The 7500-nt window shown below is 31.1% G+C and overlaps 1 protein-coding gene across 6 annotated transcripts in view; it reads left to right on the top strand.

Annotated features, from left to right (window-relative positions):
• Egfr (epidermal growth factor receptor) overlaps positions 1-7500 on the top strand; it is a 633396-nt gene that overhangs the window by 588767 nt on the left and 37129 nt on the right. For 4 of the 6 annotated variants that reach the window (XM_068363795.1, XM_068363798.1, XM_068363793.1 and 1 more), the window contains exon 2: positions 7125-7500. This exon is cut by the window's right edge and continues 262 nt beyond it. The exons of 1 other annotated variant lie outside the window; for it this stretch is intronic. The gene's annotated coding sequence lies outside the window, so the exon portion shown is untranslated. The remainder of the gene's footprint in view (positions 1-7124) is intronic. One more of the 6 variants, XM_068363796.1, reaches the window with a different exon arrangement.

The following is a 7500-nucleotide window of genomic DNA, read 5'->3' as shown; positions in this document are numbered from 1 at the left end:
GATGTAACTGACGGGTAAAACTGTTTGTTGTTACTGTCGCTAAATATTATCCTTTATATCTTGATTATAGGTAATAACCTATTCTGACCGTTATAATTGCTGTATTACAGTACTACTATTTTATAGGATAAATGTATTCCAAATATGTTTTCTTGTCATTCGGAACAAAGGTAATCAGACCCCTGTAACCCGCTCCTCCCCCCCCCCCCCCCCTCTCTCTCTCTCTCTCTCTCTCTCTCTCTCTCTCTCTCGTCTCTCTCTCTCTCTCTCTCTCTCGACGGTTGAATATCAAGGCGTCTTAATATAAAGGTGTTTTACTTGTGGCGTAGTAGAAGAAGAGCAATAGGTGGTGGCATTAATTAAATGGAGACTAAATGCCAATAATTGGATAGTCGCTCTTTTTTCCAGCGCCAATGATTGAGGTAGTGATAAGGAGGCGAGGCATTTCTGTGATTCGAGGGTGGTGCCCCAAAGTATAATTTTCTAATCTAGGCTGTTGGCGTTGACATATTAGGAGCTTTGTTTCGGTAGACTGATAATCTCAAATTACTAACCCTCTAGGTTCTGGGTACAGCACATAGCCTGTTGCTTTTCCTGCTACGAGCTGCAAAATTGCAAGAGCCTGTGCTTGACCACAGGGGCCAGGAAATCTACAACAACATTATTACGGTTTTTATAGAATCTTTTACGGCTTTGTTCGCAAAAGATCTTGACCTCTATTATTTATAGTTTGGTGTCATAACACTAAGATGTTTAATCTAAATTTATCTACTATGATTATTAAGATTCGGCGTAATATTGCTGTTTGCCTGCTTGCTTCCTCGCGTACTTTCTTCACTTTCTTGGATGTGTCTGCATAATCTTGCTGTTTAAAAACGAAAACAGGAACATTAAGAGGAAAGATTGGTCTCACGAATACCTCGAATTGCTACTGTTTATTATCTAATACCCCTTGCTGTATGAGTTTGAGCATAAGGCGTTTGAATGTGATGTCGGTCTTATTATTTCAATGCACTTTTGTAGTTGTCAGTCTTGAGAGAGTGTTTTAGACAGTTATAAATATTTATGGTCGCTATTTGGAAACATACCTTACCCTATTTAAATGAAACAAGAAAGTTTTCCGAAAAAAAAACAATTGTTTTTTTCTTATTTTATAGAAGTCTTTTGATCATGATGCATTGAAAGTAATCCATTGCACGTTTAAACAAAGAATCCGTTGTACACACAGGACATGCCATTATCTTTTAGTAAAATGAATTTGTGTGCGTTCATTGTAATAAACATTGTCCTCTGCAACTGGTTTCAAGAATAGGTTGGGACGTCTGACTCTTTATCTTACTTACGTAGTTCATTTTGTCACGCTACGATACTTATGGATCTCTCTTAAAATAAAATTGCTAGAGATCACTTAGTTTCTGACGAAACCCTTCTGTGAATTCATAGCTGTGGCTTTTATTATTATTATTATTATTATTATTATTATTATTATTATTATTATTATTATTATTATTATAAAATAGGCTATAATCCTAGTTGGAAAAGCAAGATGCTAAAAGCCCAAGGGCTCCAACAGGGAAAAATAGCCCAGTGAGGAAAGGAAACAAGGATATGAATAAACTATGAGAAGAATAAACAAAATAAGATATTTCAAGAACAGTAACAACATTAAATTAGATCCTTCACATATTAACTATAAAAACCTCCAAAATACCTGAGAAGAAGAGAAAGGAGATAGAATAGCGTGTTCAAGTGTACCCCCAAGCAAGAGAACTCTAATTCAAGACAGTAGAAGACCATGGTACAGTCTATGGCACTACCCAAGACTAGAGAACAAATGGTTTGTTTTGAAGTGTCCTAGAAGAGCTGCTTATCATAGCTAAAGTCTCTCTTCTACCCTTACAAGGGGGAAAGTAGCCACCTAACCATTACATTGCAGTAGTTAACCCCTTGGCGAAGAAGAATTGTTTGGTGCTGTGATTACTTGAGTTACTATTGTCTTTGCCAACCGCGAAATGATAATTTAAATATTTTTGTGATGTATCAGTTGATTTGGCCGCTTTTGTAGAAAAAAAAGAAAATATTTTCCTCTGACAATTGTTAGTTTTTAACCAGTTTCCTGTTCATCCCTTAAATCTTACGAAGGTTCCACATTGCTTTTATCATAAAATAAGATTCATTGCTATTTATAACATGATCTTCCAGAAGGAAAATTTCTCCTTTTCAATATCCAGTGTGATGATGAAACTCATTTTTATTCTAGATGGATAAATAACAAAGGGACTGCTATATCATGAAAATGGTAATGTGAAGGAGTAATTAGGAAAATAATAACTCAAGTATTTAAAGGAATGTTTTTTACACTCTTTCCTCGAAAATTCTTTAGCATCTTGAGGTTGTAGTTTGGAATCGCGAAGTCTCCATTAGCGCTTAAGTAATTATGCAAAATAGTAGGGAGACTGGTTGAGGTTATGCCCTTCAACTCGATAGGTTTCTGTGATGCACAAGTGTAACAATCGAATATTTCTTATTTCTAGATATGCTCCGCTTTTTGGCGAATGCTAACCGCAAAACCATTAGTTAATGGTCTGCATTCTTCTTTCATAAAATTATAGGTCTTCTTTGGTTTAGGCAAAATTTCCACCTCTATTCAATTTGCGTTTCTTGATAAGTTTCATATTGGCTTATACGTTGAAACTTAGGCATACTCATATGTTGTATTATAAGAAAGTAATTGATCATTAATTATATATATATATACATATATATATATATATATATATATATATATATATATATATATATATATATATATATATATATATGCATATGTGTATATGTATATATATGTACAGTATATATATGTATATGATATATAATATATATATATATATATATATATATATATATATATATATATATATATGTATATATATGTATATACACATATATGTATGTATATATATATATATATATATATATATATATATATATATATATATATATAATATATATATATATACACACACATATATATATATATATATATATATATGTATATATATATATATATATACATATATATATATATATATATATATATATACACACACACATATATATAATATTATACATGTATATATATATATATATATATATATATATATATATATATATATATATATATATATATATATATATTATACATGTATATATATATATATATATATATATATATATATATATATATATATATATATATATATATATATATATATACACAATGGAATGGGTTACGTAGTAACAAGATGCTCCCCCCCCCCATATGGAATAAAGAGAACGATCATTGTTATAGAAAATTGTATTGAATATTTTAAAGTCTTATTTGACATTTAGGGAAAATTGGAGAATTGGTATTGAAATTACATGTAGCAAATTTCAATTGAAAAGTCATTTAAGATTATTTGGCCAATGAGATAATACGTACCATCGATACTATGACGAGATCAATTTTGTAAATTTGGGGTTTTGGTAAGGAAAGATGCTCCATTGTATTTTGGCGTTTTGCTTAATTAAATTTGTTGACGAGAAAAGTAGAAATAACAAGTGTGATCTTAGTATGTTACAACAATGTTTTATTGACTCAAGTCCTGGTTGTACTATTCACCTCATATTTCATTGTAACATGAAAATCCCCCATACACTATTCACCTTCCCAGCCACAGTAAGTGGTGGGCAATTCTCACGGACAGAGTCCCTTGATTCCCAGCTGCATAATGTCCTCATGTCATCTTTTGAAGGAACTTGGAAAAGATTGGGGAGGAAGAGAAGGGAAGTATGAAAGTATATGTAGAAGCAAAAGTGGAAATAAAAGGGATTATGGTTGACGAAAAGTGGTATTCAGTAATTAGGCGTATTATAGGAAAGAAGAGGGAGGGGAAAGTTCTGAATTGGATAAGGTAAATTGAGCTAGGATATGGAAAGGGCCGTATAAGGTGAGCCTTTTACTGTATGACATCCACTATATGAAGTATTCGGGGATAAAATTAGCAAATGAAGTTACTTGTTTTGTATACAGTAGTAGCGTTTGTTAACTGCGTAAGGAAGGCGGAAAGTGAACAAGAATAAAACCTGTTTTTACTGAAATTAGAGAAGTTATGATAGCATCAGATTAAGGAAACCTTTTAGTTGTGATGTGAGGCAGAATTTGAGGGTTAAGAATAGGTAGCTAATTATAGAAGAGGTTGTGGGGATTCTGAGAGAATGACAAGTTGAAGCAGCAACAAAAGAGCCTGTCCGCCTTTCTGTCCCCTCAAGGGGTCAAATAAAATTGGTTTATGCACCCCGTCTCTCTCTCTCTCTCTCTCTCTCTCTCTCTCTCTCCTCTCTCTCTCTCTCTCTCTCTGTGAGTGTGCATACAGGTGCGTGAATGAAGTGTAACTTCTCTTGAGAGCGGCGGTGATTTTTAGTGTATCATTTAGTTAAATCAGACTGCATTGTATACGAATAGATGGCAAATTTTCATGGGATATAAAATTCTGACGATCAAAATAATATATCTAGTTAAATTTATTGAGAACAACTAAATCTGATTGGGTATTTAAAATTGTCGATATGAATATTCGTGAATGTGTTCCCCACTCTGCTACAAATGTCTTATTATTATTGTTATTATTATTATTATTATTATTATTCAAGATTGTGGTCATATTATCCAATATTCAACTTAGTTAGTCTGTAAATATTACCTTTTCTTATTGTCTACGTTGTTTAAGAAATAGTCAAATGCAATGAGTTTATTTGATTTTATTTACAGTTTTCAGACGCATTAGGGCTATTATTAGAATATGTCTTTGAATCATTAATTATTTAATAAAATATTTGACTTAATACGAAACTCTTCGTCTCATTAATTTTATAAAGAGATAACTGCTGGGTCTTATAACTCGTTTAAGTGTGGGAAGCTGTGAGGGGGCTATGGGCATGAAAGGTTTATGTATTGGCCTTGAACTATCTGACGTCACCTCTGATTTTAGTTCTCTCTCTCTCTCTCTCTCTCTCTCTCTCTCTCTCTCTCTCTCTCTCTCTCTCTCTCTCTCTCTCTCTCTCTCTCTCTCTCTCTCTCATATATATATATATATATATATATATATATATATATATATATATATATATATATGTTTATATATACATATATATATACAAATATAATATATATATATATATATATATATATATATATATATATATATATATATATATATATAGATATATGTATATATACATATATATACATATATACATATATATGTGTATATGTATGTATATATACATATATATACAAATATATATATGTATATATAATATATATATATATATATATATATATATATATTTATATGTCTATGTATATATATGTCTATATATATGTATATATATATGTATATATGTGTATATAAGTATATATATATATATATATATTATATATATATATATATATATATATATATATGTATATTATATATATATATGTATATATGTGTATATATGTATATATAATATATATATATCATATATATATTTATATATATGTGTATATATGTATATATATATATATCATATATATATTTATATATATGTGTATATATGTATATATATATATCATATATATATGTATATATTATATATATATATATATATATATATATATATATATATATATATATATATATATAATATATTATGTATATTGTATATTGTATATCGTGTTCTGAAATCCTCGATTCCATGTTATTTTGAATGCAAATTTTTTATATCCTTTTAAAACTGCAAACTTTCAATCTGCCCTGGAGGGTCCCGTCAGTCTGAAAATACATGAATTGTGACAAATGAACAGACTTCTACAATTTATCAAGTTTGGGTTTAGATCCGTTTCTGGCCCTAAATTTAGGATACACTTTTACTATGATTATCCATTACTTATATGTATCTAAATAAGAATGTGACTTCCTGTTGTTTGTAAAAGAAAAGGACACGTGGGTGAATATGCTAATCTTGTTATACTTCTGGAGGAAACCTCAACTTGACACAAGCTATTTAGTAATGTTAAATTTATATAAGGGAGTTTGCATTTAGATATAACTATTCTTGAGTAGGCTCCCCCTATGAGTTTTACTTCTAAAATAAGTATAGCGGTTTTTTTTTTTTACTTTAAAAGAATTTTTTGCTTGTAAGATTCAAATTACTCCTTTAAACAATACCAATATGTATGTATTATCTCATTGTTTTAAATTTTGGGTACCGGCCATCGCATTTGTAAAAGAATCGAATCCTGAAGTATTACGAAGGTTTGAAAGCCATCCAGTGAGAAATTTTTCTAATTTGAAGGCCTATAACGTGACTTTCTTGTTTGGGTTAAGTATATTTATGCAATATCTGTTGTAAAATAGATAAACTATTCCTTTGGTATGTTATTCTCTGATTGGGGATTTCGTCTTGAGTTTTAAGGTTTGTAACATCACTTTCATGAAAATTGCAGAATCATTAAACATGTACAAATAAGATCAGAATTATCAGCCATAGACTTTAAGCCTATTGTGATCTTGATTATTTCTGTTGTCATAAGTTTCGTCTTTATCCCTAATCCATAACCCTTGAGTTCCTTGTATTCCGTTTTATTATTAAATTTTGTGCCTCCTCTTTTATGTGATATGGGAAAAATTGCCAAGTGGTCAATTCTATGATTTCTTGAGTGAATATAAAGTTCCCTCTTGTTGGAGAAACTATTTGTTTTTTACATTACAAGACAGGCATGAAGTCGAAGATTGCTAGACTTCCGTGTTATGGTGAGATGTGAAGTTATGAGCTGGTGTTCAGATTTTGTTTTTTAATGAAGATGTATTGATGGTCAAACACAATCTACTTTTTCGTATAGCTTGAACACAATTTATTTTTAGGTGCACAATTCATCAATCAATTATGCAATTTACAACCCCATATTTCATTAAATCACAGTAAGTTACACTACAAAAACTGCATTGGCAAAGGAACGTACTATAGTTGTGGCTAATAAAAATTGATATTGTAATGTTGTAGATAATAAGAATGTGCGTGATTTTTCTCATCAGACAGCAGGGGTAAAAGATGACAGTATCGCCTGGATGAAGAGGTGGAGGGTGGTGGCCCGTTCTGCAGGACCCATACCCGGCCTGTTGTTCCCGGCCCGCCCTCTGCTGCCCTAGAGCAGGCCCCGGGGCTTGGAAGGGACTAGACCATGGTCTTCTCAACACGCCTTCCATCTCCTGAAGCAACAGGAGGAGCCTCCTCCTTCACCTTAGCCGTCTTCTACCATTACCTCTTGGCCTCGCGTAAAATCGAGATATGATAAGCCCTGAACAGTCATCATGCACTTGGAATCGGATGGAATGACCAGATAGCCCTAATGGCTATTGTAGTGCATTTCGATGACTTTAGAAATAATAAACTTCATTTGTGCCATATATA

The sequence above is a fragment of the Palaemon carinicauda genome, chromosome 40 (genome assembly GCF_036898095.1).
Source record: "Palaemon carinicauda isolate YSFRI2023 chromosome 40, ASM3689809v2, whole genome shotgun sequence".
NCBI classification, from domain to species: domain Eukaryota; kingdom Metazoa; phylum Arthropoda; class Malacostraca; order Decapoda; family Palaemonidae; genus Palaemon; species Palaemon carinicauda.
This window is presented reverse-complemented; position numbering and strand designations above follow the sequence as displayed.